Source organism: Equus caballus, chromosome 5 (assembly GCF_041296265.1).
Source record: "Equus caballus isolate H_3958 breed thoroughbred chromosome 5, TB-T2T, whole genome shotgun sequence".
In the NCBI taxonomy this organism is placed as follows: Eukaryota; Metazoa; Chordata; class Mammalia; order Perissodactyla; family Equidae; genus Equus; species Equus caballus.
In genome coordinates, this window is record NC_091688.1 from 5,431,887 (window position 1) to 5,449,008 (window position 17,122).

A 17,122-nucleotide genomic window follows, 5' to 3' on the forward strand; every position below is an offset into this window, starting at 1 on the left:
ATCTCACAATGCTCTCATTATATGCTTTTAGAGAGGGAGTAACTAGAAGTAGGACTGCAAAGTGGTTCAGAACCTCCCAATTTGCCTCAGATCTCACAGCAAACAGAACTCAAAGATTCCAAGAGAGATACCAGGTACTTAGCGGTACACAGCAGCTACACTACTCACATTCAGGTGTTCTGGGAAGAATGGACCCACTGACAGACCTGTGAGTCACCCATCGACTGCTCACTGAGGATCTCTTAAGGAGAAAACACTGCGCTACAAAGGGAGATCAGATACAAAATTCATCCTAAACCATTTTATAAAATAGTGGGCTAGATAAAGCATGTATATAGTGAACTGTAATTCAATACAGAAAACAATGAGTTCTATAAGAGAAGTATAGATAAAGTAAAAAGTGTGTTCAAAGCCGGGAAAGATTATTTCTAACCCATGGCAGTAAGAGGAGCTTTCTTAAAGGAGAGAGAATTTAAACTAGAGCAGATAGGATTTGGACCCATGGGACAGTTTTAAAGGACAGGTCAAGGAATTGCACTGACAGAGGCTACAAGCTAGGAATGCAATGTACGTGTGTGTGTGTGTATGATCTAAAAAGAAACCTACATATGAGATACTAATGATAAAGAGTTGATAGTTTGAGCTATCCAAAGCATTGAAAAAGGAATAACTAGGAATGGGAGATGTGGGAAAAATTCTCTAATTTCTCTTTTTCTAAGGTCACTTCTATCTTCACATCTTCCCTTGTTCAGCCTAGGTTGGGTCCGGTTCATGACGGCTCTTGAATGCCAGCCTAAGAAACACGGGTCTTGTTAATTAGGGTGTGGGGAGATAGTGAAATGTTTTGTTTGAGTTTTTTAACCAGGGATGAGAAACTCAAAGCTGTCCTAGGAAGGCTAATCTGATAGCCTTATCTGAAGAGTTCAGAGAACCAAAGTCAGAAAATCAAGCTTAAAATTATGAATATATTAGGTATTCAAAATTACTAATACTATTAAGGTCCACTCTAATCAAAACTGTGTATGTGTATGTATGATTTTTCAACAAACCATACTATCAAAGAATATCTATTGAAAGCCCTTGTTAGCATACCATTCTCTGCATAGTTTATACAGTTGGCATTTCAAAGATACATTAATCTTATCATCTGCTTTTGTAAATCTCATAGCCTTATTAAAAAAATAAGATGTAAAAGGACAAATAGCATTATAGAACTGAAAAGACATGTAAATAATAAAATATAGATTACAGAAGTACAGAGAAAAAAACTATACTGCAGCGAAGTCTTTAAGTAACAGAGCACTTTTAAAATACAGATTACCAGGCTCATAAGAGCAAGTGTCAGCAAGCTTTTCTGTATAAAGCCATATATTAAATAATTTAGGCTTTGTGGGGATATTAGGTCTCTGTCACAAACACTCAAGTCTGCTGTGGTAGCAAAGAATCAGCCACAGAAATTACATAGAAGAATAGGTATGGTTGTGTTCCAATAAAGCTTTACTTATAAAAACAGTGAGTATTCAATGGAAGCTAAAACTAATGACTACAAGTTTGATGAAAAGTAAGATATTTACATAATCTCAAAGTATATTCTCACAAAATACATACAAATACTTAATATGTATTCACTAGCTTCACAGTGGAGAAGTCTGGAAGACACAACGTTAGCCAAGTGGTAAAAATTAACATCCCCCAAAAATCACATGCCAGCTGAGATGATGCAATGAGAAGAACATAGCAACATTTCTGTGCTGTTCCTGCCAAAGATGCAAAACCTGAATGTAATCGTGAGAAAAACATGACACAAACCCAAATTGAAGGATCTCCTATAGAATGAGTAGTTTGGACTCTCCAACATATCAAGGTCTTGAAAGAGAAGGAAAAGCTGAGGAACTGATTCAGATCAAAAGGGACTAAAGAGATAGGGCAAGTAAATGTAAGGCTTTGTCCTCCATTGGATCCTAGACCTTAAAAAGGACATTACCGGGACAATTAGCAAAATTTGAACAGGGTCAATGGATTACATGGTAGCACTGTATCAGTGTGAATTTCCTGATTTTCATGGTTGTGCTGTGGTTATACAGCAGAGGGTTTTTTGTTTTTAGGAAATACATACTGAAGCATTAAGCTATAATGGAAGATCATATTTCTATCTTATTCTTGAATGGCTGAGAAAAATAATATGTACAAATATAGGGAGTTGGAGAATAATAAATCAACATAGTAAAATATTGATAATTGGGGTATGTGGGGGAAGAGTACACAAGAGTTCTTCACACTATTTTTGCCACTTTTATATAAACTTGAAATTATTAAAAATAAAAAGTTAGAAAATGATTGGCTATCATATGTTAACTAAAGGCAGGATAAAATGCCCAAATCTCTGGGAATGAATGAAAGGAATTTTAAAGCAGTGAGAGTCTGGTATGATCAATTCATACACTGGGCCGAATATCAATTCATCAGAAATTTCCAGCTGACTTTGAACAGAGGTTTCTTAACTTCCAACAACATGTGATGCAGTTAAGGGAAAAACAAAACTGAGCTTAGTCAAATAGAACATGCTAATGAAACCATGGCGTACTTCAACATGACTCAAAATAATTCCATCAATGTCAAAGGAGCTACACAGATCAAAATTACAAGCATGAGTCATCAAAAGAAGCAACTCACTGTGATGGCGTGTGCACGACCGGTGACCTAGTGCTGCCCCCAGATTTAAATTTGAACCAAAAAATTGTACCAAAGAATGGGGCAAATCCAGGGTCCCCAGCCTTGTGCAATTTGCAGACACTAGGAAAAAGAACACAAAATTATGAATAAAAATTAGGTACAACAGTGAATATTTGTTAGGAAAGAGGAAAGAAATCATGACAAACTACAAATTTTAAAAAGCTGACAAATACAATGATCCACAAAAAAATAATATTTTTATTAATTAGGTGCTTGGCATGAATTTTTCATACATTATCCTAGATTTTGTGGCTACATATTCTTTGATCACCTTTTCATATGACAAAATTTTATAATATCATAGTCTATACAGAAAAACAAAGGGGCTTGAGCCAGTGAGGAACCCTGACTCCTAAACTTCGTTAGCTACAAATAAATCCACCTCTGCCTGAAAATAAAACATATCTCAGAGATGTTACCACACATGGAGAGAACTTTGAAAGGATGCTCTCTTGAGCTGATGAATGCCTAGATGGAAGTCCAGGAGTTCTACCTAACCAACCAAGTATGTTGACCCTTGAAGCATTTTAAGGATATGTAGATGTGAACAGTTAAAGAAGGAGCTTTTGAAACATGATGAGACTTAGTTGTTATTTATGCACAAGAGTGACCAGGGATTAACAAGTTTATTGCTAAATAAGTCTAAAAGAGCTCTAAGTGATAAGAAAGCATGGTGTCATGGTTTACTTGGCTATACTTTCTCTGTGTGTGTGGTACATAAAATATTGGTCCATCTTACAGTCAAGGGCATCTTAGCTTCACTAACATAAGGGTGGTTTATTTTGTTCCCTTGCTTACTATAAGAAAGTCTAGCTCAGAGTTTAAGGAGTTTAAGACAACCAGAACAAAGCATTTACAATAAATGAAAACTTACAGTGATTTAAAATCCACTAGGTTATGGGCTGGGTTGGGCCCAATAGATCAGTTAGGGTCTGGTCTGAGTAGGGTCCCAGCAGCAGGATGGTACAAAAACAGGCAGGAGTAGAAAGAGCCGGAGAATGGACTTAAACTAAAATTCCATTAAACATACAAAGTGAGAAAGCTAATTCTAGAGCAGGAGCAAGAAGGTCAAGAGCGAAGTGAGGTAGAACCTGGAGGACCCCCAAGAACAGGATTCGAGCCCCAGTGGTACCTTGGTTAAAGTCCGTGTAGCTTCCTCCTTCCTGCCATGGCTCCTGAAAAGCTTCCAGAAATGCAGCTGGAAATCATCTACCATATCAGACGCAGCTGAAAGAATTGCTCCTGTTTAATCAGAAAAGATGAAACTAAAGTTAAAACCATCTTCACGTTAAAGATTAATTAATTAACATATTGAATGTATTAATCAATTAATGTAGCCCACATTAAAGGGCTACAGCCATGCAGAAAAGGGAGGGAATTTATTCTGTACTGTTCCATGTGGCAAAACTAGGACCAACACGTGGAATTTATGAGACAGGTTTTTTTTTTTTTTAAAGATTGGCCCTGAGCTAACTTCTGTTGCCAATCTTCTTCTCCTGCTCCTCTTTCCCCTTCTCCTCCCCCTCCCCCTCCTCCCCCTTCTTCTTCCCAAAGCCCCCCAGCACATAGGTGGATATTCTACTTGTAGGTCCTTCTGGTTGTGCTGTGTGGGACGCTGCCTCAGCATGGCTTGATGAGTGGCGCTAGGTCCACGCCCAGGATCCAAACCAGCGAAACCCTGGGCCACTGAAGTGGAGCGTGTGAACTTAACCACTTGGCCGCAAGGCCGGCCCCAGGAGACAGATTCTGAATGCTAAAAGCACAGACTTTCCTGGAATTATTGGCCTCTGTTCACCTAGAACAGTGCTTGGATTATTCTAAATTATCAATAATATTGGTTAAATTAATTAACAAAAATAAGAAAAGAAATGTTCCACAACTAGAGTAGTTCAGTCGTGGAATGGAAGCTAATGATTCTTTCTGAGCTTAGTATTTTATCAAAGGTTTGACCATAATGGCAATCTTACATATAAAACTGAAGGCGCGCCAGGCACTGTTCAAAGTGTCTTCCACACATTATTATATTTAATTTTCACCACCACCCTATGAAGTAGGTTGTATTATTAATTCCATTTTACAGACGAGGCAACTGAAATACAAAGAGGTTACATCACTTGCCCAAAGTCACACGACGGATAAATGGTAGAGCCGGGGTTTGAATCCATAAACCTGGTTCTGGAGTCTCTGTTCTCAACCACCACATCACACCATCCGGCAGAGTGGAGCTAGAACTGAGTCCAATACCAAGCGAGAGGTGAATTAAGTGCTTTTTCCTGCATTCTATGAGTTTCAGATTACGTTGGTTATCAGTTCAGTTTTTGTTGACGTCACCTTTTTTTTTGGCTAGTTTAATCTCTATGTTAACAGGACTGAACATCAAACCATATTAGACGCAGCACTTGTAAGGTGCCACAAGACAAATGTAAGACGCTAAATATATGAAACAATAAAGCCTTTTTGACTGTAAATATACATTAAATAAAAACTAAAATCATTCTATTTTTTTGGCCTTCCTCTAAACTTTCAACATTATCAAAAAGTGGCATTTACTTTCTTTCTTCAGTTTGCAAGTTGGAGAGTTTGGCAGCTCTAGCTCAGCCCCCATTAGAAATGCTCACTCAGCCTTGGCCGGACGCCAAGCAATCTTTTGTTTATTCCACTGCAGTTAATTCAAAGTCATGAGAGTGACACAGATGATTAAGCACAGGAGCTGGTGATGTGTGCAGCGGGGCAGCGGACCGACTGCAGGCCCAAAGAAGAAAAATCACACCAAGGGGCCCAGAGTCAGTAATTACACTGCTGAGGAAATGCACAAAGAGGCAGGTGTCCTGGATAACAGGATATACTTCTTAGCCAGGAAATCATATACCAATTGAAGAGATGAAAATGTGTTTCTTTGAAGTTTCCAAGGAGTCTCAGGAAATACAATGTAGGATTGGCTCCCAGGAAAAGGAATGAAGGTCGTAACAATTACTATGTAACAACCAGGTATGACAGGCTGTACCAGGCATTGTAACATTGTTACCTAACCCAATCCTCCCAAAGCCAGAGGTCGCTAAAGAGTGAGCAGCAGAATTGCACTGTGCACTCAGTTCTTCCTGATTCCAAACCCATGCTCCTCCGGCTGTATTAAAGCTGCTTAATATACTGAGCAACATATTGACAAATTTGCCTCTAATAAGGCATTCTGAGTTTTCCTCCCAGATTCTAATGTTACATCGGATATCTGATATGGTTGTTGTATGAGGTTACACAGCCAAATTAGTCTGTGCAAGTGTTAAAGAGCAAGCATTTAATGAAGTTGGCAGCAATTGCTTGGGGATGCCAGAGTTGCAAGTGTCCTTGAACTTTTCAGGAAGAAAGCTATGGGCAACGAACAATTTCAATCTGGAAATGATGGAGATAACCCTTAGATCTCATCAACTCCACTACTGCCTACCTTGCAGGTTGAGATGTGGGCTTTATCTACATGATTCGAAGGCTAAAACCTATGTATGTACAGATGTACACATTTCTTATTATGTGATGAAAGAGCCAAATAAGGCAATGCACCCCGGCAGCCAACCTGGGGCAGACAAACCCACGAAGACAGAACCAAGGGGACCCAGGACTGCTACAGAAGGCCAGTTTTAGGTAATGAAACTTCTGATGAAAGGAGGGGGAAAGATTTGCATATCAGACCATGAAAGGGAAACAGGAGTTACAAATGAATAAAAGAGATTGCAAAGGCGCATCCCAGCTGTCTTCAAAGTCCAAGAGACTCAGAGTTCCAGCCTCTGTAACCCTGGAAAGAAAACAAGGACCAATGATTAGATGCTACAGAGATCCATATTTTAGCCCATAGAAGGAACAAATGTCTAATAATCAGAGTCAACTAAAAAATGGAATGAGTTGTGTGGGAAGGTGGCACATTTGTTGATTGAGATATCCTACCTAGTTAAAAAAAAAAAAAGAATTATCAGCTGAATTGCCATTGCCATAGGTACTATGAAGATTGCATGTAATTCACGTGTTCCACGAGTTTCCCTAGTACCTCCCATCTTTCTCTCCAGGAAAAGATCTGCAATGCTTGCTCCATGTTCTGAAAATTGTCTTTCCTGACTTTTTTCTGCTCAGTAGATGCCTCTTTACTGTCCACCGTTAACTGGCCCAACTTGGATTGAATCATGCTTCTCTCCAACTACACTGTTTGGATATGTTGTTGCTCCCATACTCATCACGCTCTGGTACTTTATCAGCATGTCAATGGCTCACCTTCAAATGCAGCCCATGAGATTTGTGGGGTTCTGTAACAGCAGTGGGAGAGTAAAGTACAGAGAGCAAACACCAGAAGAAAAAGAGAGATTAGGACGAAATATCCCCCTTACCAATTATACATTGTTCTGTTTGAATCAATATGCCCCCTGTCCCTTAATTGATCCATTTTCAGGCTCCAGAACACACTTTTCTTTGCTTTTCAGATCCATTGTAAATTGATTGCATTAGTATTCTCAGGCTAGCTCATCTGGCCTCCCATTGTTGTTGCTGGCTGTTGACTTGCCTTGCATTACCACTTTTGTGTTCCAGGAACCATGGAATTTCAGAGCCGGAAGAGATCCTAGAAATCTCTTACTCTAAATGCCTCATTTTATAGTTGGGAAACTAAAGTTTCCAAGATGACATGATTTTCCCAGGGCTGTAGAATTAGCAGCAGAACTGGAACCACTGTTTCAATGGTACAACCTGACTTCTCTGTCATAGGGAAGTTGTTTATTTTCAGGTAGCATTCGCTGATGACAACTGACCTACCCTGACACGTGCCATCAGACAATTCCTCTTCCTGAGGCCCCAGCTAGTCAGGCTAGTTTACCTCCTAAAACATGGTAAGAAAAAACTAGACAGACAATCACTCCTTTTGCTTTAGAGATCATTGTATACAGGTACCAATTCAATAAATAGGCTAGTTTTACTTTTACCAATATACTAAAACTAGTGTGTGTGTGTGTATGCATGTAATAAAGGAGAGATTTAAACAAAAGATTCATATGAACCAAAAATTAAGTGAAAGAAAGTAATACTTATTCTAAAAAGAAGGCATTTTTCTTCTCCTGAGCCACTTCCTAAATTAAAAATTTGGGGTTTTCTTTTAGTTAAAAAGTAGTATATATTTGAACAAAATCTATTTTCTAAATCCGAAACAGAACAAACATGGAATATGAAAAATCTCAAACCAAATCTGTGCCATACATTTGTGTCTTTCATTTTGTCTGAGTTCCTAATCAGCACTAAATTACTACAGATGGCACAGATATTGTCATCCTATAAACAGTGATTCATCTAAGAGTCCAACCAGCCCACGGCCCATCTGGTGAAAGAACAGAAACCAACATTTCCTGAGTACCAACTACATGTTAGGCTCTGTCATATGCATTCTCATGTTAATACTCATGTTAATACCACAATCCTGAGAGGTAGATCTTGTGATTGCTTTTGTTTTTAGTGGAACTGAAATCATATATGTTACAAATAGTACAGCCGGAATTTGAATGCAGATCTGGTTGATCTGTTTCTCTACACCATCCTGCCTGTTCTCAGAGACTCTCAAGGACCGTTAATATACCACAGCACACTCACTGAGCAGGAGGGTGTCAGCCAACAGAAAATGAGAAAAAAATAACGAAAGGACTCTGTAGAAACTGAGAAGAATGTCTGAGTGGTTCAGCAGTCTAAGCAGAGGAAGCATCTCCCATGGCATGGACGAGACAGGTCAGGTGGCCTGTTCAAGTCAAGTAGCGAAACGGAAGCTAAGTCAGGGTTCTCTTGTCAGTCCTTGCAGTGAACCTGGGCAGAATGCCAACACCATTGCACACGTGCCTACGTAGATAGCCCTTCTTTAGAAGGCAGACGGGTGCAACATGGGCCATGGATGGTTTGAGAGAAGGCATATGAGTATCCATCAATGCCCTGCATCCACTGCATCAGTGCAGGGGGCAGAGCCAGGCTGCAAAAAAACTTTTCTAGTAAATAGGAAGTGTTTTCTGGGACAGCCCAAATCTTACACAACTCCAACCCAAATGTCACTGTGCCCCAGGTGGTGCTAAGGGATTTTAGGTCTCAGGAACTGCTATTTTTAAGTAATGTAAATTATTTTCTAGGGGCTGTAACCTGTAGAGTTATAGAAACAATGAGAGAAAGCCTACTTCTCCCCACCAAATCGACCCAGATTCACAGATTCAGAGTTGGAAGGGAGTTTACTTTCTTTTCCCTTATTGTCTTCCTTCATATATTCTGTTATTCCTTCCCTTCCTCAATTTTAAGTTATTTTTAAAGTATTTACCATGCAGGAGGTAATGAATGAACTCAAAGAAGACAGGAAACCCACCAGAGAGAATCTAGGGAGACTGGACATAATTAAATAAGTAAATTACTATATTTGTATGGTGACTCCCAGGATCCATATGTTAGGTCTTCTTTGCCTCTCATCAATATTTGTCACTTTCTCTCAAAGCCTATTTATCTCTTCATTTCTTTTCAATTTTTAAATGTTTCTACCTTTTCACCTTCTATTTCTCTAATGGCATCATATGTTGTGTTTCACCACTCTGTGTTCCTTCTAGTTTAATCTTAATTTCTGAATGATTTGTTTTCTTTTATTTCAAGTTCTTTCCTAAGTTCTGTAACCACACTTCCGAATGTATCTAATTCTGATTTGGTCTATGAAAATATAAATCAGAATAGTGGTTGCTTCTGGTGAGTAGTGGGGTATTGACCAGAAAAGAGGCATAAAGGAATTTTCTGGGGTGGTAGAAATATTAAATATCTTGATCTTGGTGATGTTACATGAGAGTGGGAAATTGTCAAAATCTATTTGACAAGCTACATACTTGAGAATTTTTTACTTTATACAGTTACATGTAAGTTTTATCTCAATAAAGTACACACAAGCATACGTGTGTGTTTGTGTGTGCGTGTATTACTTTTGGGAAAAGAGCTTGGCAAAAATCATGCAGGGATGACATCGGCAATGTGTTTCCTTAACACAAGTCTTCTGACTCCCACTTCTGTTAATGTTATTTTCTCATACAGAGTAGGGACTGGAAGATATTGGATGGGCTGCCGTGGAGCTTAGCTAATACCATGGCCTCTGTAGCATCAAGGGAGATGTCCTTCAAGGACTTGTTGGCTAGGGCTAAGGAAGTTCCAGTCCCCCTTTTTATCTCTTTCCTGGGGTGCCTTTCTAATTGCCCAATTGATAATTTTATGGAAATTGGCCAAGAATGGTCAACACTGATCACCAGGACAGCTCCTTTTCACATGAATGTTCTAACTCCTGCTCTGGGGAACTGTGTCTTCCCATGGGGCTGATGAGGCTTTTCTGGGATCCCTGCTCTGTGGCTTTTCAGCACTGTGATTCCAGATAGCTATACTCACCTATTACATAAGTCCTGGCTGAGGTATTGGGTGGAAGCCTAGGGATCCAAAGTCCATGATTTCTACTCTCTATTTGGTTCAGCCAGTTAAGCAGATCTTTGCAATCTGGCGCAGATGCTTGGGTTGGGATGTTCAGCTTCTTTTTCACAGGCTCTGAGTCTACCCACTAGACCCACCAACAGTCTCCACTGATTCCCACCTTGCCAATAACCAATTCTAGAGAAGTGTAAGACAAGCTTGGTTAGAGATAGGTAGTGATGTTAGGGTGACAAACATCCTAGTATACCCAAGACTTTCCCAGTTTTCACACTGAAAGTCTTGTTTCCCAAGAACTCCCTCAATCCTTGGCGAACTAAAATTTTTGGTCACCTTAGGTTGCATGCGTGGGGCTCTGAATCTCTCGGAATTGGAACTACCCTTGATAAGCTTAGTCTTCTCACTACCCACAGCATCCTAAAAGGATTATTGATCTTTTTGTCGAACTATAAAAGTAATACAAACTTATTGTAGAAAATTTATAAAGAAGAAAAATCACCAATACTATTCCTCATTATGCTGTATAAATAGTTTTTCACTGTGCTTTTTCACTTAGTAATGTATTATGAAAATTTCTCTCATTACTAAATGTGCTTCAAAATATGTTTTTTAGTGACTATCTGATAGCCCATGTGAAAAAATGTGCCATAGTTTTAACCATTCCTCTTTAGTTGAATTTGTTTTGGGTTTCCCCCCCAGTTTCTTCCTACTTTAAATAAATGCTGTGGTTAACATCTTTGTATATAAATCTTTTCTGTAGTATGTTGGGCATTGTCTTTTGACCTCCACTTTGGATCTGCCTTCTTCTCTTAGGGTAACCAATTGTCTTGGTTTCCCTGGTTCTGAGGAGTTTGCTAGGAGGTAGGACTATCAGTCCCAAAACTTGGATAGTCCTAGGAACACCAGGACAGTTGGTCATAGTACCATCCCCCCCCCCCCCATCTTTGAGGTCACAGGCATCTTTATAGGCTCAGTATTAAGGCATATTAATGGCATCTAGTTCTGAGCTTAATGTCAGGGACTCCATGTTATCCAGAGCAGTGACCTTCACACTGTGCCCAAAGAAGTAGTACACTAACGGAGCTCCAGGGCAGATCTGAGGTGGGGGAGCTGGTAGGAAGGGGAAGAGTAGATAAGGGCTGAGCAAGCAGAATTCCAGGATCACAACCTTTGCTTCAACCTCAGAAGCTCTACTTTCCATCACTTTACATAAACATTATCTCTAGCTCTCCCACGAGCCTTGCAAAGTGGATATTCTCAATCTTAATCTAAAAGAATTTAGGTTCAGAGAGGTCAAGTGATTGCATAAGCCCACCAAGTAAAGCTTCCAGGATTCGAGGCCAGATTTCTTTATCTCCAAAGCTAGAGGCTTTTCCACTAACCAGTGCTGCCTTGATGGAGAGTGGCACGCTGCCCCACTACCTCCTCGATTGGGAAATGGAGTGCTCTGGTGTCTCAGGGCCACTATGTCTTCTAGCTCTAAATCTGGGCACTCAGACTTCTCTGGAGAAGAGAATCAGGAGACAGAGTGTAAGCTTTTCAGGAGTCTTGGTAACTTTCAATGGCACCCTGCAGCTTAAGGCACTGTCCAGCTGGAAGGCAGAGGCAATTCAAGAATGCATCAGAGTAACACTGAGCCAAATCATTCTATTTAAGTGGTCTGATGGGATAGCTTGGCCTTATGGGTCACTCGACAGTCCAGGGCTCTCAAGGAGGAATATCACGTGGTATGGTGATGAAACAGGAAAAATCTGGGGCAGAGTGGAAGCTGGCCTTATACAAAGTGACCATGTGAATAGCAACAGGAGGTTGAGGCACAGGACACCAAGGGGGCACAGAAACATCATTTTTTGAATTCTAGAAACTAACCACATCTAAGTACTCCAGGTTGCAGGCAAGGCAGAGCTGCAGCAAGAGGTCAGGCCAGACAGTACCAACTTCCAAGTAGAAGATCTGCATGCATAGAGACCAGCCTCAAGTTGGAGCTGTGGGGGAGCCTTCTAACCCCAAAGAAGGGACTGCTGTGAGTAAGGCTAGATGTAGCCTTAGCAAGCAGGCTGGTGTTCAAAGGTCAGGAGGGGAACATTGGCAAAAGCCCAGGCATGTGGGTAAGGTTAATGCAGAAGGCCATATGCAATGGCTGTGTAAGAGCCCACATACCCTGCTTCACCCCAGAGAGCCAGGGGCTGGGTATCAAGGAAGCAGATTTGTGGAGACAACAGAGGTGCCCAGAAATCTTGACTCAGCCACTTGAATCTGGGTCTTGAAGAAAGACTTCACTTACTAGACAGTGCATGAGGAGACATGAAGAAAAGGGGACTGGGGTTAAGAGTTTAATAAAGATTTGGACTCAACTCAGTGAGGGTTGGCTCAGATACCAAAGGGGAGGAACGTGACATGGGGCGAGCCTGTGCGTGGTGGTACCAAGGATGCAGCCCCAGTGCTGGATCTGTGGCCACCTCTTTTCCAGTTAGGACCCATGCCCCAGGCTAACTCACTTCTCTGATAATCTTGTTTAAATTACAAAAGGAAGATGATCTTCTTGCAAAAATTTCAAACAGAGGTTCCCAAAATAAAAAAGTAGAAGTGCTCCTCTGCCTTCCCCACAATCCCCCTCCACACGTGTAACCAGTGAGATCAACCTGGTACACACCCTTCTGCATATTTCTCCATATATTTTAACAAAATATGACAACTCTATATATCATGTTCTGCAATTTGATTTGATTTTCTCATTTAATGTACCAGGGACACGTTTTCTATTTCAGTATATATAAAGCTAATTCATTAACCAATGCACTAATTCTCATAGCATAGAAGTAAGACTTACATAACTTTCCCAACTAATGACTATTTTGATTTTTAACTTTTTAAAATTGTACCAACACCAGCATTCTTCCTAGTCATCGTTTTGTATCAGTTTTGGCATAGCCACTCCAAGACAGACAGTAAAACATCTGATCCCTCCACCTACCTGGGTTGAAAAATAATGATGGATCTGATTAATTAACAAAGAATGCAATTGAGCAGAGGGAGGAGGAGGAGGAAAAGGAAGAGGAAGGGACAGGTGCTCTGGGTACTTTCGTAGACACATTCACTGCACTTAGAAGTGGTTTGTTATAGTTGAAAACACACAGGGTTGAGGGGAGACCTGAGATCTGACTTTCTTGCATCACTAACTGGTTATGACTGTTGGACATGAATCTCATCTCATTATCTATTGAAGGGGACGGGATTAGATGATTGTGGTTCTTTTACGGATTATGTCATGCAGTTAACTAAAATTTAGGTGTTAGGGATGTGTGTGTGTGCGTGCATGTGCACATGCATGTGCCCGCAGGTGTCTATGAAAAAGAAAGAGAGAAGAATGAGAATATCAAAGGATTAAAGAGAAAGAGACAGTAACAAGGAAAAAGTACTTAGTATCTTTCATATTCTGAACCTGAGCTTACCAGTTCTGGAGAAAATGGGGCTGAGATAGCTGTTTTCATCTTATAACTCAAACCAATAAATATTATCCAGCTTTCTTTCAAATGTTGGCTGGACTGCTGAGAGATGGGTAACTCAACACCTGCACTTGGATATTGTTGGACGTGGAGATCTTGTCTCCGGTTTTATGGGAACTGAGAGCATTTAAGAATTAGCAGTGAGGAATCTGCTTTTAACATCACGTGTCAAGCTTTCCGACAGAAGAGTAAGATTAGTGGAGGTGGTCTAAGTGAAAAGGAGACCGTCACTTGATCCTTCAGAGTACATGTTCTGAATGAAGTTGCACTGGTGTAAAAAGTTGAGAGTCAGAAAAACACATTTTTTTCAAGTCCATTGCCTACAAAGCCATTGTTCTTAAGCAATGCTGCTCTGCTCCCTTTTGACTGTCATACTGAAGGATTGTGTTTCTATTTGGTTATGTTTTTTCCTGTAATAATATAGGAGATGTAATGGATTGAGAAACTTAGAGCCAGTGATGATATTGGTGAGAACCTTGCAAGGGTTTTACTGTTTACTGGGCTTCCAGAACAGGTTCATGCTTCACTGAAGGACTAGCCTTAGCATCAATGTCTTACAGAAACTTCAGTCCAGCTGTTTGCCTCTGGTACTTCCATTGCCCTCTGATGGTACCACTCACCCCCACACACATTTACCTCCTTTCTTTTCTCCCTTTCTTCTTTTACCTACTCATCCTCTCCTTCCCTCCTTCATCCTGTTGAATCAATGATTTGTGACAAGACCCTGGTTGTATCCCACGCCCTGTGGATGGCACTGGGGCTGCCAAGGTGGATGAAAATGATCCTCACCTTCCAGGAGTTCCCACCCTCTTCCTCCACCTCTGCTCCACCCCTATTTTTGTCTTGCCTTTTCTTTTCCTTTCTCTCCACCTTGTTGTTTAAGTTCAGTAGACTCTTGCTCTCTTCTTCAAACCTGTTCTCCAATCCTCCATAGGTTTTTAATAGAAAAAGGCACTAATTTATTGCTGCTTCATGTATTAGTTTCCTGTTGTAACTAATTACCTGCCACAAACTTAGTGGCTTAAAACAATACGAATGTATTATCTTACAGTTCTGGAGGTCAGAAGTCTGATGCAGGTCTCACTGGGCTAAAATCAAAGTCTCAGAAGGGCTTCCTTGCTCTCTTGAGGCTCTGGGGAGAACCCGGGTGCTTGCCTTTGCCAGCTTCTAGAGGCTGCTCACGTTCCTTGGCTCATGACCCCTTCCTCTGTCTTTAAAGCCAACAATGGCACATCAAGTCCTTCGTACATCCAATCACTCACTCTGACTCTTCTGCTTTCCTCTTCCATCATTTAAGACCCTTGTGATTACACTGGGCACACACAGATAACCCAGGATATCCTTTATTTATTATTATTTATAATCCAGGATAATTTTTTTTTATTTTAAGGTCAGCTATTTAGCAACTTTAGTTTCATCTGCAACCTTAATTGCCCTAAGCCATGTAATTTAACATATTCACAGGTTCTGGAGATTACAATCTGGGTGTTTGTGTGTGTGGGGGTGGAGAGTGGGCGTTATCCTGCCTACCACACCTCACTCTGGGAGTGTCCTCAATTTGACAGGTATCAAAGTTTCAAGCTACCAGGATAAAACTGCCAGAATTTCTGATCTTGGCCCAAGGAAAAGAGAGGATATTGGGAGCACTAACATTTCCTCTGAAAAGGACATAAACTTTGGAGTCAGACAAGTCTAAGATTAAAATCCCAGCTTCTGCTACTTACGAAGTTTGTAGCATTGGGAAACCCATTTTAATTTCCCTGAATCTCCATTTCCTCACCGTTAATCTGAGTATATCTACTTCAGTGTTTTTCAAATGGTTAAATTGAGATCATCCAATCCTAGAAAAAGGGCTTGGCTCAAGGATGTTAGTTTCCTTTCTGTCTTTAATTCATCAGACCCTGTGTCACGTAGGTAGACCACCTTAGATGACAGCCACTTGCATTAATAATCAATCAACCAATGAATATGAATTGAGACCCACTTTATGTACAGTGCCTTGGGGGACCCTAGGGTAGCGTACACCACCAAGCCTTCTTCAAGGAAATGCCAACCTGGTTAGGGAATCTGTATGTGAACACGTGAAAGATTAAATGATAATAGAAGATATTGGTTCACCAACACCAAAGTCATAAAACTTGTCATCCTAATTAATTGCCCTAGGCCTGGTACCGCCGTCTGGAGGGAGAGTCCTGCAGACGGGAGTGAAACGGGATGGCTTCACAGAAGGAAAGGATTTGAGCGGTGCTTTGAAAAGGAAGGGCTGGATTTAGGCAACGGTGAGGCGAGAGGGATATAGTTTATACTGCGCAAGCTCTTTGAATTCTTTTCCCAGCGACCTTCAAAGATTTTCTCTTCTCTTAGGGAAGAGCTCAGCTCAAGACAGGGCAAGTCACCCACAAGAACACCGCTAGTCAACACTGCCGCCCCCCTCCTCCCCCCTCTGACAGCCTACCTCCTTCCCAGGCTTCCTCCCTCCTCCTTCCCATATCTCAACATGATACAAAACAGCCTTTCTTTTTTCTGAGATTATTTATAAGCAGTCCCCCATAATTACAGTAATCTTATCTCCTTTGAATTCACCAAAATTACCCCTTTTCTTTATATCACCACCATCGCTACATGACAGGAATTATTGGTAAGCTTTGTGTAATGGTGCAATGTTGTTTTTTTAAAGTGACATCTGCTCAAATAGACTAATGTTCCTATCTGACTGACTCATTTGGTGGGAACATGTCCACATGCCCATGCCAATGGTGGGGGTAGAGGATGCAGGAAGAGGGAAACATTTGGAATGATATTTTTCAGTTCTTTAGATTAAGAATATGACTATTTCACCTCCTACAGAATGAAAGGCGGCCTTAGGTGTAGCAGTAGTAATGCCTATTTATCCCCTAATGTCTGAAATGTACCACGTTTCACCCGGACTGGGGAAGATGGTCCGGCTTCTACAACACACTTTGATTACCTTGGTGATTCCCGTCCACACTTCCTTGTCCCCCAGAACCTGGAGGTTCTTCGGTTCATCTTCTCTCCCACTGTGCTCTCCTCAAGTGAACCTCTGAGACAGCTCTGAGATTCCATCTGTGCGCCTTCCCACATTCAAAATCTGTGACCTCACATGTCCAGTGGCCATCCTCTCCTTGGAATCCATCTTCAAATGGCACTGAGGAGTCAGAGGAGCACATGGTTCTGTCAGGGTCCATTTACTCACTACTCAGTCCATTCACTGAGGGCCTCCTATAGGCCAGGCCTTGGAGCCAAGGATGGACAAATCAGAGCTCTGTCCTCAAAGAGCTCACAGTCTTGTAGGGCCATGTTGAAGGGAAGGCCCAGATTCCTATAAGACTGACACCCAAAGCTGAGCATCAGGGGCTTAGATAAGGCTTTTCTGAGAAGGTGACAGTGAGATACAAAATGTTCGTCTCTGCTTACAA

At 41.0% G+C, this 17,122-nt stretch overlaps 1 long non-coding RNA gene across 2 annotated transcripts in view; it reads right to left on the bottom strand.

Annotated features, from left to right (window-relative positions):
• Window positions 1–709: 709 nt before the first annotated feature.
• LOC111773441 (uncharacterized) overlaps window positions 710–17,122 on the bottom strand; it is a 64,473-nt gene continuing 48,060 nt past the window's right edge. Inside the window, exons 3-6 of one of the 2 annotated variants that reach the window (XR_002807829.2) lie at window positions 16,654–16,851; window positions 4,852–6,517; window positions 3,866–3,975; window positions 710–2,793 (exon numbers count right to left, since the gene is read on the bottom strand). This is a non-coding gene — a long non-coding RNA (uncharacterized lncRNA). The remainder of the gene's footprint in view (window positions 2,794–3,865; window positions 3,976–4,851; window positions 6,518–16,653; window positions 16,852–17,122) is intronic. The other variant, XR_011438969.1, reaches the window with a different exon arrangement.